The sequence below is a fragment of the Felis catus genome, chromosome B3 (assembly GCF_018350175.1).
Source record: "Felis catus isolate Fca126 chromosome B3, F.catus_Fca126_mat1.0, whole genome shotgun sequence".
Classification (NCBI taxonomy): domain Eukaryota; kingdom Metazoa; phylum Chordata; class Mammalia; order Carnivora; family Felidae; genus Felis; species Felis catus.
In genome coordinates, this window is record NC_058373.1 from 37,414,926 (window position 1) to 37,431,944 (window position 17,019).

Genomic DNA, 17,019 nt, shown 5'->3' on the forward strand with positions numbered 1-17,019 from the left:
TGTTTTTAAAGGTAATGGATTATTCCCCATCAGGTGTCATTACGTCATTCAACATGTGATGCTGTCTCCATTTTCTTCACCATAATTTGCAAAGGACGGACCCTGGGGGACTGTTCATGTTAGCTACGGAAGAGCAAAATAAAGAGCTTGTGCTGGCACGTTTAGCTGTGCTATCCTAAGATCACACTAGCCCTCTCTAGACCTCAAATTCAACTCAAAAAGAAGGTTAAAAATACCAGCCTTGGGGCCGGGTGGCTCAGTCGGTTAAGCGCCCAACTCTTGATTTCAGCTCAGGTCATGATCTCATGGCCATGAGATCGAGCCCCGCGTTGAGGTCCTTGCTGGGTGTGGAGACTGCTTAGGATTCTCTCTCTCTCTCTCTCTCTCTCTCTCTCTCTCTCTCTCTCTGCACCCCCCCACCTGCATGCACTTTCTCTCTCAAAATAAATAAATAAACATTAAAAAAGATTACCAGCCTTGAGTCTATAGGGAAGCTATGAGACTCCCAAAGAATAAATACCATTTATAAACTGAGAAGCTCATTGAAGCCATAATGACTTGCAATTATTATTATTGGATAAGCCACCTAAGGCCCAGAGAGGCCAAGTGATTTGTTCAGGGTCACCCAGTGAGTTAGTGACAGACATCAATACCCAGTTGGTGCCTGACTTCCCCACCTCCTCAAGGATACATAAAAGGAGGAAGTGCTTTCTCATAATCATCCACCAGCCCCTTAGAGCAGTTGGGACCATCAACTCAACAGGGCCTTCCGGAAACATTTGTAGGAAGATACCTGGCTAGGGTGAGGCCAGGGTCACAGGTTCAGGCTGTGCCCATCAGATAGCTTTACTGCCTTCTGGGTACACTGCACCTGCAGACAGCCTGCATTGGTGGTGATGGGGTGGGCATGACCGTCCAGACACTCCTCCAGCAGGCACTGTCAGTGTCCTGCCCAGATTCCCATGGCCCACCCTGGAGGTCACCGACAGCTGTGGTAGACCTTTTTCTGCACTCCCAGCCTGCCTCTCTCTACCTGAGGGCTTTTCCTAATAGCAGGAGCATGGGGCAGGCTGAGAGTGTAGAAAATCAATAGCCCCAGGTTTAAACCTCAGTCACTAAGGAACAATTATTGATGGATAACAGATTCTTGGCCCCTCAGAAGGTCCCCAGTGGGACTGAGCCTCAGTTGCCCAGAAGGATAACCTGCTCAGCAAAATATCCCTTAAGAGAATATTCACCTTAAGAGGTGACTTACCTGCCTTCCCTGTCTCGCGTACCCTCTCTCTCACCTTGAATTCCGTGGCTCATCTCCTAAACAAGTAATTACCACCAAATCCTGCTTTAGGGAGATCCAGGTGAAGACAACTTCCCTTCACGCTCTCCAAGTGGAGAGATAGCCAGAAGGACAGAATATCTTATTCACACACCCATTCAACAAATCCATTCACTGGGCAACTTCCTCTGTGCATCTTCTCCGCAAAGGCAGACAATGTGAGATGATGAGGATGCCGAGGCGAAGCTGGTGAGGGGCTTAGCTGCCCGCTTGGCCCTTGGTTTGGCCTCAATCCCCAGTCAGAGCAGCTCTTTGAGAGGCAAGGCAAGGTCAAGGCCTTGCCTGAGAGGCAGGAGAACCGTCCCCAGGGTTTGGCTGGTCTGTTCATGCCTTCACCCATGCATTCATCACAAATTTTTGAGAGCCAACCATGTGCAAGGCCTTGTGCTGGGTGCAGATATGCAGCAGTGTGAAGCGGGGTCCCATTAGCTCAGGGCCTGCCGACCATGGGGTCTTGCACAAGCTCCTTTCCCTATCTGGGCTGAACTTGACGGTCGCTAAGGGCCTCTCTGGGCTCGAACATCCGCACCTGTAAGGCAGAGCCCCTGCCCTCCAGTAGCAGAAACTCTAGTGGTCCCTCCAGGTCCTGAATATTCTTCAATGGGACTCTCTGCACAGCATAGAGTGGTCGATGTCACAGTGCACAATGGGATTTCTTCCCTTAAAAGAAACATATAATGAAAAGGAAGTTTAATAAAAATATTCAACTTGGCAATAAAGTAACCCACTCCAGAATCTTCATGTAGAGGCTTCCATGATCCCGGATCCCATGTTTAGGGTCAGAGTACTCAGGGCCTAGCTGCAAGGGACGTCTGCCCCAGTGGCCTGAGCACAGTGTTATTAACCCCTGCAGCACAGGACATCCTGGGAAAGCGGAGAGCAAGAGACCACACTCCCACTGCCAAAGGGACCTGGGCAAGGAGCTGTCACTACTGTGGACTCCAACCCAGGAGTCAAGTAAGGGTGTCCTACAGTCCTGGCCCCACGCTGGGTTCCCAGGCCAAAGGTGACAGGGGAGAGAGAGGCAGGGGCACCTGCAGGGTAGACACTGTGGATCAGGATGGAATCATGAGAGTGAGGGGCCAGGCAGTAGGTTTGGCCGAGGCCAGGCTGCCAGGCCCGCCCACAGCCCCTTGCCATCAGCTTCTCTGTAATTGGCAATGTTCGGCAGAATGCTTGGTCAGATGTCGTGGGAGGTAGCTGTTACCATTCCTCTTCGTAAAGACACTAGGAACAGAGTCGGTTTTGAGCCCAACTGTGGCTTGATGGTGGTGTGGTGGGCTTCCCTCCCTCTGTACTCCCCGTCCCATTCCTCTTAGCTATACAATGAGTAGTACAATAGAATCTCAAATCCATCCCTACTTGTCCTCAAAGCCCATGATCTTAACCACTACCATACAGAGTCATTGGGAGAAATTATCTTCAGGGAGCCTTCTCTCTGTGCCTTTCTCCTGCTGCCCCAGCCCCAGCTGGCCAAGATCCTCTTGGTAGGCAGAGGCCTCCCGTGAGGAAGAAGGCCGCAGAAAATGAACCCATTCATACTGAAGTTTTGTGGATTTAACGTGTTCCCCATTCAGGCCATGAGCTCACTCTAGAAAGGGGAGATTGAACAGGAATGATATTTAAGAAAAATGGCCTAATTAGCTGTGTGACCTTGGGTTACTTACTCAGCCTCAGTAAGCCCCAGTATCTTCATCTATACCACGGGAATAATACTATCTTTGCCTTGTGGCTGTAATGATTAAATGTGGAAAATGCCCAGAATATAATAGGCATCTACATATTTAAAATTAGAATTATAAGCTTCCTGAATTTACTCATGAAAGGAGGGGCTATCTTTCTTTAATGAATGACTTTAAAAAAATTTTTTTTAATGTTTATTTTATTTTGAGAGACAAACAGAGTGCGAGCAGGGGAGGGGCAGAGAGAGGATTCTGTGTATCCGAAGCAGACTCTAGGCTCCGAGATAGTCGGCACAGAGCCCGACGCAGGGTTTGAACTCCGGAACTGTGAGATCATGACCTGAGCTGAAGTCGGACACTTAACCAACCGAGCCGCCCAGGCACCCCACTTTAGTGAGTGATTTTTAACAGGGTTGCCCGTTTTTAACAAGGTAGCCGTACTTAGGGGCTGTGAAGAGGTGTCAGCGATAACAGGACACTGAGAGGCCCCCCATTTGTAGCCCAAGCCTGAAAGGCATCTGAGGGTCGACAGAGATGGGGACCTGGACCAGAGCAGCCTGTGTGGTTTAATCAAGGCTCCCAATACCATTAGCCTGTGTTTCTCTAAATTTCTACCAAGGAACTCTCTATAGTTGCAGAGAGGAATGTGTACTGCCAGGAGGTTTAGATAGGCATATGGAATTGGCTTTCTGCCAGTAGGAAATTTCTTAGAACACATTTGTGTTCTCATAAAAATTCCTGCAGATTCTTGTATTCTATGCCAGAATATATATATATTTAATTTAATTTTTTTTTTTTTTTAAAAACCATGTCTCCCCACTCCCATAAAATTTTCAAACTGGTACTTCCAGAAGATACAGCGTGATCAGCCTGCGGCTTCACGTTCTGCCTGTATCTGCCACAGGCCCTCCTTCCATGGCTGTGCACACTCAGCTTGACAGCATGGCTCAGAAACTGGAGATGACTCTGGCTGACCCCGCCGTCTCTCTTGGCGCCTCAGGCCCAATCTGGCCTGCTCAGCTGCTGCCCACACCACATCCACAGCATAAATAAAACATGGGCAGAGTTACCACGACCACACATACACAGAAACCAAGAGGCCCGAACCACTGTTTGGGGAGGAAATGGGGCTTGAGAGACCTGGGAGGCACGGGGCCATATTAGCCAGGGGTCTTAGGTGGTAAGCAACAGAAATGGACTCTGGGTAATTTACTCAGCAACAGTGATTTACTTCACCAGAAGATGCGAGACAACAGAGATCCGAAGGAAAAGTTGCAGCCCCAGGCTCCCAGAGGAATCGACAGGAGGGCGGTTCTAGGAACCTGGGAAGCAGACCCCAGAGGGAAGTCACCAGGACTAGGATGAATTAGCCCCAAACACTTTCTGTATCTGTATCATTTGCTCAAGATCCAACTTCCTAGGAGGAGGATCTGGTGGCATAACAGAGTGACATGACTCATCTTCCAGCCAGGGGATGGTCAGTCCCACCCAAACTATATGAAATGCAAAAGGGGTCAATTGCTAAGCAAAATTATGCTATCATCAGAAAAGTGGGCACTGAATGCTGGGCAGCAGCAATTCAAATTTTTTTTTTTTAATGTTTACTTTTGATCAGATGAGAGAGAGAGAGAGAGAGAGAGAGAGCGCAGACGAGGAGCAGAGAGGGAACAGAATCTGAAGCAGGCTCCAGGCTCTGAGCTGTCAGCACAAAGCCCAACACAGGGTTCAAACCCATGAACCACGAGACCATAACCTGAGCCAAAGTTGGACGCTTAACCAACTGAACCACCCAGGTGCCCTTGAGCGGGAGCAATTCATAGGTATTCACTGCAGATCCTCGTCCAACTTGACTCCAAAGCCAGCCTGGCTGTCCCGTGCCCCCCCCCCCCCCACTAGGACTCATAGGTCATCTCTAGGGAGAGTGTGCCATCACCAGGTCACCACTGTCACCTGCTGAAGCTGATTCTTCCTTCCTCGGGACACAGAGCCTATCACCTTGGGCAAGAAGTTCCCGCATAAGGCACAAAGGCCATGGGGGATAGAAAGCCCATCTGGAAAGATCTTTGTCTTCAGCAGGATGACCCACAATCAGAAGCAGAAACATTCAAAGGAACAGGTTGCAGTGTGAGAGGGGAGGGGGACATGGCCACAAAAGGAGAACCCAGGAAGAGAGGCCTCTGTTCCTGTAGGCAGACTCACCACCCTCACGGTTTGGCCAAAAGCAGGTGTTGCCCTAGAAGTCTTTACTAGAGAATTCTTTTTTTTTTTTTTTTTTTTTTTAGAAAAGTATTTTGTTTTATTTTTATTATTTTTTTTAATGTTTGTTTTTGAGAGAGAGTGTGAGTGAGGAAGGGGCAGAGGATCCGAAGCAGGCTCTGTGCTGACAGCAGAGAGCCCCATGTGGGGCTCACAAACCCAAGAGATCATGACTGAGTGGAACACACTCAACTGACTGAGCCACCCAGTTGCCCCTAGAGAAGTCTTGAGCCAGGCCTGGTTTGTCAGGCAGAATCTCCTTCCTGCAATGTCAAGAAAGAAAAGAAAAGAAAAGAAAAGAAGAGAAGAGAAGAGAAGAGAAGAGAAGAGAAGAGAAGAGAAGAGAAGAGAAGAGAAGAAGGAAAAGAGGAAGGAAGGGAAGAAAGAAAGAGAGGAAGGGAAGAAAAAAGGAACAGCAACAGCTAGCATACCAATATTCAAATCACATGTGTTACAAAACATTCAAGGGGCGCCTGGGTGGCTCAGTCGGTTGAGCGTCCGACTTCAGCTCAGGTCACGACCTCACGGTTCGTGAGTTCGAGCCCCGCTTCGGGCTCTGGGCTGATGGCTCAGAGCCTGGAGCCTGCTTCCGATTCTGTGTCTCCCTCTCTCTCTCTGCCCCTCCCCCATTCATGCTCTGTCTCTCTCTGTCTCAAAAATAAATAAACATTAAAAAAAAATTTTAAAACATTCAAGTAGTGCACAACTACGCAGTGTAAAAAATTAAAGTCTGTAGAATGACTCTTTTTTACTCCCCCCCAGACTCTGCAACTTGTGCCTACTGCATGGGATCTCCAAGTACCTGCTTCCCCCCTTCTCGTGGACAGCAAGAGGGGTCCCTGGAGTGGACGGAACAGAGGAGACAGGGCAGGGAAATTCCCACTGCTGTTCCAGACCTGAAGCCAGGGCTGAGCCGAGAGCTGGGGCTGTCTCAGACGCAGTCCTGCACACAGTAGCTGTCCCCTGGGCACACCCGGCAAAAAAGGAAGTGGTGGAAAGAGAGGGTGGGGGCGGGGCACAGGAAGCAGGAAGGAAACCAAGGAAATTAAAGTTCCCCCTTCCTTCCCCATTCCACTTGTCTTACTCCCCCCAGAGGTAACAACTGTTACCAGCCCTTCCTTACTCAGTTACTTATATAAGGCAGGTAATCAGGTGAGAAATTAACTGAGTGTTATTTTCCCATAGGCTCTTTATGAAATGATGAGAGAGTATTTTGCTTCTCAAGAAGGCCAGTCGGCTCGGTGCCCTGGAGAGACCAGGGCTCCCTCGTTGTCCTCTTCCATAGAAAGGAAGCCCTCCAGGGCAGGGGTTTTGTCCTGTTTCTCCATCACTTAGGGCAGAGCTTGGGGAATGGTAATCACACGGTACATATTTTTGAATGAATGACGTCTTCTCTCTTATTTAACAACACCCCCTCCTTCAGATCAGATCAAGTTTGAGTAGGTTACCTTTCTTTCCAATCAACATCCTCCAGCTGGAGCCCTTGGTCTTGCTCATGCACTCTGAGATGAGGGAGCATGTTATAGACCTACAAAAAAACAAGGCTAACCTTAGGTTTGGAGTCAGTGGACCCACCTTTGTGTTCCCGCCCAGCCACTAGCGGTGGGGGACCCAGAGAAGTGTAACAGACGCCTTGATGTGGCACACAGAGCCCCCTTCAGGGCTGAAGAGGTGTTCCCCCTCCCAGCCTCCAGCAGCTGGAAGTGTTAAAGCCTGATGGCTCTCAGCTGAGTCCCCTGAAGGCCAAAAAGGACCACTTCTCAGAAGGTGACCTCCTTTTCCTGGGGCAGCCCAAAGCCTGCTCCACGCTGGAGTATAAAAGCTCGGTCCCCTCTCATCAGCAAGGACAACTCTGAAGAGCCACCCCAGCTCCAGAGCAACCTGTGGGATTGTCTGACACCTTTGTAGTCCAACCTCCTTCTGTGTCCAGTCCTTCCTTCTTCGCTGCCCTGGGGTGCTGCTCCTGAGACCACTTCCCAGGGAGCTTCCTGCATGCCAACTTGCCAACTCAGAGCCTGCTTCCCTGGGAACCCAAAACGCAGCAAGAGGCCACCTGATCTCTCTGTTCCCAGGCTCCTTAGCTATACAACGCATTAAAGAATGTGGGCTTTGAAGTCAGAGTTAGATTTTAATCCCAGATCCACCACTTGCCAGTTGTGTGTTAGGGGGGAAACTTATTTAACCTGAGACTTATCCGCCTCATCTGTAAAATGGGAGACAGCAGACATCTTGGGTGCCCTGTGTCTCATCCCTTCAACTTGCCTGTGACATCAGCCGCAGCTGTGGGGGACAGTTTCATGTAAGCTCAGACTCACTTGTGCTGGCAAGGTGCCCACCAGTTGTCCTTTACATTCCTTGCTTTGGACAGGCTGTCCCTAGGCCACTGAACCTCTATATGCTTCACTGACATTTCTTTCTTTCTTTTTTTAATGTTTATTTATTTTTGAGAAAGAGAGACAGTGCAAATGGGGGAGGGACAGAGAGAGAGAGGGAGACAGGATCCAAAGTGGGCTCCAGGCTCTGAGCTGCCAGCAGAGAGCCCGACGTAGGGCTTAAACTCACAAACTGCAAGATCATGACCGGAGCTGAAGTCGGACGCTTAACCGACTGAGCCACCCAGGAGCCCTTCACTGACGTTTCTTGGCCCCACATCTGGGTAGGATTTATTTCCCACCCTCGAAAGTGAATGCATCATACGTATTGCTTCTTGCCCATTCGGTCTCATTAACATGGCGTCATTGATATGGCACACTAATGTGATATTCTGCAGAATTGTCCAGATGGTCTAAGTCCCTTCAGACTACATTATGATAGAAGGCAGAGAATTAACATAGCCCTGATGCAAGACGCAAGCGGATCCTGTTCTCTGCTCCATGTGAATGTGAACTGCTTTTGATTCTTCTTTCTTCTAGAGATACAAAGAAGGCAATAAACAGATCACAATCATGCACCGTGTTCTGGAGGTTGTGTTGATCAGCTCCAGCAAAGATACCATACTTAGCACAACAGCAACAATTGGGGCTAGTACTTGGTTAAGTTTGTGGTAGTTTACCCTCCTCAGCCATTTTATACAGTTTTTGCAGGGACTAGGCTGGTAAATTAAAAGGGAATATGACAGAGACCACCCTCTCTGCTTCCTTTCTTCTTTGAGCGTGGCACCGATTCCTCCCATCTGCCCTGGGAACATAGTCATGTATTTGATTTAGTATCCGGGCTGGGGGGGGGGGGGGGGGGGGGCGGGGCAGTTTTAGAGACTTCCAACTGGACTTCCTTACTATATACTAGCTCTTATTCCATAGGTCAAAAAACCAATATCGGGGTTCTACTAACTACCAAGTGTGTCCATTCCAGTTATACACTCGGGCACAGGGAAATAAGCACAGGGCACCCAGGGACCCCACTGAATTCACTGAGACCTAGACCTAAGCCAGGGCTCCATTACTACCTGGCTCCCATTCCGCTCGCTCTAATGGAGCAGGAGGTGGTGCGTAACGGCACTTGGGTCACCAAATATCAGTGCAGTGATAGTGCAGACCCTGTGGCCAACATTCTTCAAATTCCTTGCCAGTTCCCCTTTCTCATGCTCAGTTACACAAGTAATAGCCATGGATTCTTTCTGAAAAGGACTGGGCATGGGGAAATACTACCAAATACATTCGCCATAATGTTGCAGACCTTCAGTCCATGGCTCAGGTCCAGAAACAGGGTAGAGAATCATGACCTTTTACTGGGGGCAGCTGCCTTGGCTCCCTGATCATTCGTCCTTGATTTCTTTTGATTGTCTAAAGTAGACAATACACTGTGGGCCACCCATCTATCTTGCCTCTGGGCGCACTGTATTCTATTATGGTCTCCATAGCCTCTGTGGGTCAGGCCCTTCTGACTGCTACTCTGATTTTGCTGCTCATTGCAATAATCGTGCCCACCCGGGTTCTAAAGTTTCGGCACCACCACCCGACCTCTATTATTTTGGGATCCTATAATCCCTGTGGGTATCGGGGAGCCCAGTTCTGCAACAGCGTCTCCTACTGTCCCCGAAAGGTGGTGCTCCCCTCACCAGCCCATTCCTTATTGCTTCGATAAGTAGACTGTTCTCCAGAACAACTGGCCGGTGGACTTTCTGAACTTGTGTGCTACAAACACTCAAGCTTGCCCACTTCTCTGAGCCTTTTGACTTCTCCCTCCACTGTCTGCCATGCCCATTCTTTTTTTTTGGTTTATGTTCAGTTATTTATTTTGAGAGAGAGAGCATGTGTGAGTTGGGGAGGGGCAGAGAAAGAGGGAGAGAGAGAGAGTCCCAAGCAGGCTCCTTGCTGTCAGGACAGAGACCAATGCAGAGCTGGATCCCATGGACCGTGAGATCATGACGTGAGCCAAAACCAAGAGTCAGACGCTCAACCAACTGAGCCACCCAGGCACCCCTGCCATGGCTATTCTAACATTTCTACTTCACATGAAACCCTGCTTTTCCTAAGCTTCTAAAATCCATCTAAAAAGTATATTACCACTGTCTCCTGGGTTTCTTGCCTGGGTTTCTTGCATCATAGGAGGGTACTTTCATATCAATACCTGCTCTTGTCCAGCTTTATTTTCCTCTTCTATTTTTTTACTTAAAAATTTTTTTAATTCATTTTTGAGAAAGAGAGAGACAGAATGTGAGTGGATGAGGGGCAGACAGAGAGGAAGGCACAGAGTCTGAAGCAGACTCCAGGCTCTGAGCCATCAGCACAGAGACTGATGCGGGGCTCAAACTCACGGATGCGAGATCATGACCTGAGCTGAAGTTGGAGGCTTAACCTATTGAGCCGCCCAGGCATCCCTATTTTCTTCTTCTCTGGATCTGGTCCTTCAGGATTCAGTTCTGTGTATACATACCGCCCAGAAGTATCAGCCAGATCTGGTGGCTCCTTCAGTGAAGTGCCCCTCTCCTCCCTTAGCAGGCCCAACACAGTTGGGATCTGACTCTTGGTGTCCATCGGATAGTCAGAAAGGAGGTGAAGGCAGGTTCTGAGGGAGGTGAGCATTATCCTGTAGGGTACTGCCTCATTTTAAACTGCATTTAAATCTCCCATAAAGAGGGACCACTCGTTGTCAACAGGAAGTGGGCCCCTTCTGCGGGCCCAGTGGATCCAGAAAATCTGAGTTCAAGATTCTCAACTGCATCTACTCCCATATCCCCAACCCGAGTATTAGGATCCCACCTCTTTCCTAACAGGCTCTGATCTTGGCATACGAGGCCTATCAGAACTGAGAAGTCCATCTTCCCTGGAGCTCTGCTACTTTTAGCACAAAGTCCTAAGCCTGGTCCTCCTTCTGCAGGAGGGATTTCCTTCCATGCTACCCCAGGGGCTGCCCTCTGGCTTTTGCTTTTGGCCTTGGTGATTTTTCCCTTTGACGCTGTCATTATCCCTCTTTAGCAAACCAGCGGGCTCTGCCACACTCATTCTTTTCCGTGGTCCTTATACTCACTACTTCCCTCAATGTCCAGAGACGTTGCACCAGCCACCATGACTCCTTCCACCCGCATCTCATCCCGGGTCACGGGCAGGGAGGCCTGATAATCACGAAGTTACAGTGTGCAGGGGACCAGCCTTCCTTTCTATACCGGCGATGCGGTCTTCACTGATGGCCAGATGGCAAATGACCCCTCTCCCAATTCCCACATCCGCTTCCTTGGACCACTTCTGGCACCAGCTGTCTTGGGTTAGGTTTCCTGAAAGCAGGCTCTGAGGTGGAGAACTGTCTGAAGAAGGTTAAGCAGGCAGTGCTCTTGGGAGACACACCGTAAGCGAGAGGACCGGCCTGGGAAGAAGAAAGCTGACCCCCAGTGGGGGTGCGGCTGGGTCCTCAGCTGAACCTACAGGGGGCTCTGAGCTGGGATGGCCCTTCAGCGGGTCCCAAAGTGAGGCGAGGAGGCCCAGCCTTTACACGCCCGCGTCAGCCAGTCATGGGCTGCCCTCTGAGGCCGGGCCTCACCTTGGTGCAGGCAGCAGCTTGTGGCCGAGGACAATTCCCAGTGAGGGAAGGAGCTGTGGCCAGTATTTCCAGCAGCTGGGAATGGGCGTGGGGCCCTGATGGGGGCCCTGGGAGGGACGCAGCTATAATCACCACAGTACCCATTTCACAGAGTTCTTGTGAGCACGAAATCAGATACAACGTGCTAAGAGTTTAGCAATATTCCAGGCACTTAAGAAAAAGCACCTATTATTGTAGTTACTTATTAATAATTTAAATTATGATGCGTATAATACTGTTAGGCTGAACCATATACATTGTCAACATCTAACCTCCATTTGACCTGTAAATATGGAATTTCATATGGTTCATCCTCAGAATGAATAAGACCAGCTAATCTCATGCTTGTTCTACATACCTTACAGGATTATTTGAGGATCAACTAGAGATGGCACATGTAAAAATGCTTTGTAAAGTGAAAAGTTCCATTAAAATGTTGACGCACTGGATTATTCGTATTATCTGTTTTCCTACTACAACATCTAATAGAATGGCTGTGTTCAATCTTCCCCAGCCAAGGATAATAAACTGTCTTACCCCATGAAATACTCAAATTACAATTCCTTTGAACCCTGCTGGCCCACATGGGAGCTCAGCCCCTGCAGAGTGTCCTGAGCTATTTTGGAGAGCTCCTCAGTGGTGGGCGACACCAGCCCCGGAGCTTGCCCTCCAGCCTCCTCAGCGGATCCCACACCCTCTGTGACTCCCACCCTGGGGGACATGGCCGCCCTCTATGGGTAGCCACCAGCCCTGAGCCCACACTCTGGCCTCGTCTTAGCCACACAACTCCAAGCATGGTTAGGCCCCTTTTCTCCATGTATCATACTTAACCAGAAACCAGGTCCAGCTTCTAGCAGGAGCTGACAAGACTTGGGGACCACAGAAGACGTGCAAAACAGAGCAATGCTCACAACCTTGATTCGTGTGGTTTTTCTCAGAGCTCACAGATCCCATGCTCGTGTCCAGGTAATCTCATAGGGTCACCTACCTATCCAGGCCCAGCTTGCTTCACATGGCAGGGCCCAGCTCAGCTCCACTTCTAGAGCTGCATGGAGCATGTCTTCACTCGTAGGGCAGACTAAAATCAGGAGAGAGAGAGAGGGAGAGAACTTCTCTGTCATCCCAAAGGCCCACATCCTGAGTCCTCAGTTTCTGCCCCAGGATAATCTTTCTTCCAGGATGACTGGCAATGGGAACTTTCCTTTGGTGGAATTTACCAAGGCCATGATCTTGCTGTGTGTGGACGGCAGGACAGCTACAGAAATACAGAATGGCCCAAGATCAGTCCAGTTCAGGATATTGCATATTCATGATGTGTGTCCAGCCCAGTCTGGTCCAGGCCCTTTTCACGGTTTCTCTTCTGGGAGACAATCACATCTGAATGTGCTTTCTGCAGTCCTCTAGATGGAGTCCCCCAAATCTTCCAAAACCTCTGTTCAAATAACTCACGGTTCCCTAAAGAACAAGCAACAGTTTATTACCCAGTGCACTCTTGACTAAGACAGAACTGAGAAACCTTTCTCTACCCTCCACACATGCAAAGGAGCACAGTGTTAGCTGAGTGCCAGCCACACGCACCATGTACACAAGACCCCTGCTGCCGTGAGCTTCCCGACCAGTGGGAGTGAAAGACTACTTCGTCAACCCATCAGCAGAGTCCCGGTTAAAGGGACAAGGGCCCATCCATATGATGGGAGGTTGGGACAGACAGAACATGCTTGTTATTAGAGACCGCTGGAGAATTGTGGCAGGCAGCTTTTGTAATAAATCCCAGTGATCCCCGCTTCCTGGCATTTACACCCTTGTGCCATCCCTCCTCGTGTGTGTGAATGCGTGTGTGTGTGCGTGGTGGCTGGGCTAAGGGTGAGGCGCAGCGAGACTTAATGCCTTCTCCTAACAACTAAATTATGCAAGATTCGGCTCTGAAAGCCCGGGACTTCTCACTTGCACGCTGCCATGCTGGAGGGCCCACGTGGCCAGGACCTCAGAGGAAGGAAGCCACTGGGTCCAACAGCTCCCAAGGAACTGAATCTTGCCAACAATCTCACAAGTGAGCTTGGCGTCTGATGCCAGTGGAGCCTTGAGATGACTGTGAACCACACCGACCCCTTGATGATAACCTGTGAGGGGCCCTGAGCAGATGATCCAGGTTAACAGCACCCAGGTTCCTGACCCACAGAAACAGAGATAGGAGTGTGGCTGTGGGAAGCCACTAAGTTTGGGGGTAATTTGTTATATAATTAAGTCAGAGACAATTTTCAAGATACATATTTTTTTTCAGAGACAGAGCAAACAGGGCAGTGGCAGAGAGAGAAGGAGACATAGAATCTGAAGCAGGCTCAGGCTCCGAGCTCTCAGCACAGAGCCCGACGCGGGGCTGGAACTCACGGAACCGCGAGATCGTGACCTGAGCCGAAGTCAGACACTTAACCAACTGAGCCACCTAGGTGCCCCTTCATTTTTATTTTTATTTTTAAAATTTTTAAATGTTTATTTATATTTGAGAGAGAGAGAGAGAGAGAGAGAGAGAGAGAGAGAGAGAGAGAGAGACAGTGCAAACAGGGGAGGGGCAGAGAGAGAGGAAGACACAGAATCCAAAGCAGGTTCCAGGCTCTGAGCTGTCAGCACACAGCCTGACATGGGGCTCGAACTCACAAGTGGCAAGATCATGACCTGAGCCCAAGTTGGATGTTCAACCAACTGAGCTGCCCAGGCGCCCCTATTTTTATTTTTATTTTTGAGAGAGTGAGTGGGGGAGGGGCTGAGAGAGAGGGAGAGAGAGAATGCCAAGCAGGCTCCTGGCTGTCAGCACAGAGCCCAATGCGGGGCTCCATTCCACAACCCTGGGATCATGAGCCAAAACCAAGAGTCATATGCTTAACCTACTGAGCCACCCAGGAGCCCCAAGATATATCCTTAAGTAGAAAAATCAGGGTGCAGAAAAATGTGTATAATACATCATTATTTGTGTAAAAAGGCAGAAATATATCTACATTTCTGTGTGTGTATGTCATCCATATATATGTGTATCCCTATATATTTATTTCCTTCTACATGCATAAAATACCCCTGGAATGATAATGTTACATTCAAAATTTGGGTTTCTTCCAGAGAGGGGACCTGGTGGTTGGCGGAGGGAGGATGCCCACTGTATACCTTTTATATCTTCACTTTGGATCATGTGAAAGGGTTGACTATTCAAAAATAAGCACAATATATTAAAAGAAGAAAAAAAGGGGCGACTGGGTGGCTCAGTCGGTTGAGCGTCTGACTTTGACTCAGGTCCTGGTCTCATGGTTCGTGGGTTCGAGCCCCTCATCCGTCTCTGTGCTGACAGCTCAGAGCCTGCTTTGAATTCTGTGTCTCCCTCTCTCTTTGTCCCTCCCCTGCTCTCTGTCTCTCAAAAATAAACTAAAAAAATTTTTTTAAAAAGCAGCCAAAAAATCTTGGGAAAAAGAAGCTGAAAATAATACATTTTTTTAAATAATTAGGGAAGCCCCAAACTGAGGCACCTTATGGATTTGTGGGTGCCTTTTATTCCCCACAGCCAAATGCTGTCAGCTCTCCTTTCAGAGCGTCTCCAGTCTGACCCGCCTCTCCCCATCTCCACGGCTACTCCCCTGCACCAAGCCAGGAGCACCACGCACCTGGGCTATTGTAATGGCTCCGTAACCCTTCTCCCTGCTCCCACCCCTGCCTCCTTTCCTGACTCTGTGCCACCCAGCCTCCAGAGGGATCTTGAAACATTAAAAATTAGATCATGTCACTCGCCTTCTTCAAACTGGAGTTTTCAGGCCAAATTTTCACTTCCTCTATTAGCATGTTTGGTGTAGGGGACAGCTTCCAATTTCAGAAATGCTCCTGAAGAAAAAAAAAAATGAAGGGAGACAGGAACTAATATGTATTAGGTGCTTACACAAAGCAGACTTTGTATATATTACACTGTTCACTCTTCATGACAGCCCTGTAGGCTGGGCACAATTACTGTCCCCATTTTACAGATGAGGAGAGTCGAGGTTAAGGAGGCTGCAGTACATGTCCATGAGAATCGTCTGCTCGGCATCCCTTCTTCTGGAACTACCTCCCTTTGGCTCCATCTACTTGCATTATTGAAAGAGCTGCCATCACCTGCAATTGTCCTGCCTCCTGGCACAGCCGACTGCTTCAAGGGCAGGCGTCTGGCCCAATATGGACAGCTGAGCACTCCCTGTCCTGAGGGGTTCCCTCCTAGGCCGCTAACGGCTGCAGGGAGACCCATTGAGTCAAAGCAGGAGAGGGGCCTTTGACGATCATCGCTCTCAGCTGGGAGATGCTGACCTATGGGGATCAAAACTCCCTGGGTTTGGACCAGGGAACCTGGCCACGCCTCTCCCTCCAGCCATGAAATCCAGTTTGTCACTCTCCCTGTGCCTCAGTATCCATGTCTGTCAAATAACAGGGTAGGGACCGGTGGTTTGGATTGGAGGAGATGATCTCGAAGGACCCTAACTGGCTGTGTGACCGTGGGGCCTCAGTTTCCACAAACTGTAAAGTGAGAGCTGGAGATGGTAGGGTGGAGGCGGGGCATGGGCGAGGCGATCTCTGGAACGATTTTCCAGTTCAAAAAAATCACAAGGTAAAAAAGTAATAATAACGTTTAAAAATCACAGGGTTAGCACGTCAGGGGTAAGAGGCTGCCTCCCTTCTCGGTAGGAGATACATCTTCCCCCCCAAATCTTTTGGCTGAGCCCCTCTTTAATGAGGGGGTGGTAGACCTTCTAATCTGGGACTCCTGACTCGGAGTGGGCCCATCTCACCCAGGACGAATGAACCACAGAGACGAAAACCATCTGTGGTGTGGCGGAGACCCTGCCAGGGGCCCCGTAGCAGCCTGCCTCTTGCCAAGACCCAAGACCCCACCCCCAGCCCTCTCGGCACCCCTGCTCCCCCACCCCCAGATTTTATTAAATGTTATGTTTCCCATCTTGCACTGGAGCCTACTGCTCGGAGGTTACTAGCTGCTCTTAAGGGTTCTTTATACAACTCCACTTGGGCTCCCAGCCACCAAATTCTTCCTGCTCATGCATTACTTAGATTAGCTAAGGATGTTGGCATTTAGAGCCAAACTCCAGCATGCATCTCAGAAGGCGGCCTCCTGACTGCCACAGCTGTTATTTCAATGCAGCACCCCTGTGTGGGGATTGTTCTCCATAACGTGAGGTGTCATACAGGCTCTGACTGTATCTATAATGCCGCCTATTTTTACAGTTAGTTGACTCAGAGCGCAGTCCGCTGATGACCTCTCGCATGCAATCGGTCTAGGCGGCCAGGCAGCAGGTTCCAACCACTTTTGTTGCCCGGTTCCTCTTCAGATGACCCCACCTTGCCTCTCAGTGGAGACGGAGCCCCTGCTCCGGATGCCAAGAGACCCTCCCACTTGCATGACACCTGACAGTTTATGGAACTGTCACCAGAACTCCTCGTTCCTCTGTGGCTTGCCATCGTAGGGATGAGGAAACCAGGTCTCACAGAGGAAACCTTTGCCAGATATAATGCAAAGCACATAATGTTAATTATTTTCACGACGCAAACTTCTTCACTTTGAGTCTAGGGCTTTTCCCACCCTGCCACAACTGCCTATTGTTTTTAAAAAGGAAACGAACTTTGGGAAATGGATGCCCTAGCCACGATGGCCCATGCCAGATGTCAGGGCAAGGCTCTGAGCTGCTGTAATGAAGAGGTCCGATAGAAGGA

At 49.5% G+C, this 17,019-nt stretch overlaps 2 long non-coding RNA genes across 3 annotated transcripts in view; both read right to left on the reverse strand.

Annotated features, from left to right (window-relative positions):
• Positions 1-375: 375 nt before the first annotated feature.
• On the reverse strand, positions 376-12,741 carry LOC102899484. Its single transcript, XR_440483.5, has 3 exons — positions 12,275-12,741; positions 6,720-6,799; positions 376-1,993 (listed from the first exon to the last, which is right to left on the reverse strand). It is a non-coding gene; the product is annotated as an uncharacterized LOC102899484 (long non-coding RNA).
• A 2,315-nt stretch (positions 12,742-15,056) lies between these two features.
• The window catches only part of LOC109500613, a 58,447-nt gene continuing 56,484 nt past the window's right edge, over positions 15,057-17,019 (reverse strand). For both annotated transcript variants that reach the window (XR_006599071.1, XR_006599070.1), the window contains one exon: positions 15,057-15,147. This is a non-coding gene — a long non-coding RNA (uncharacterized LOC109500613). The remainder of the gene's footprint in view (positions 15,148-17,019) is intronic.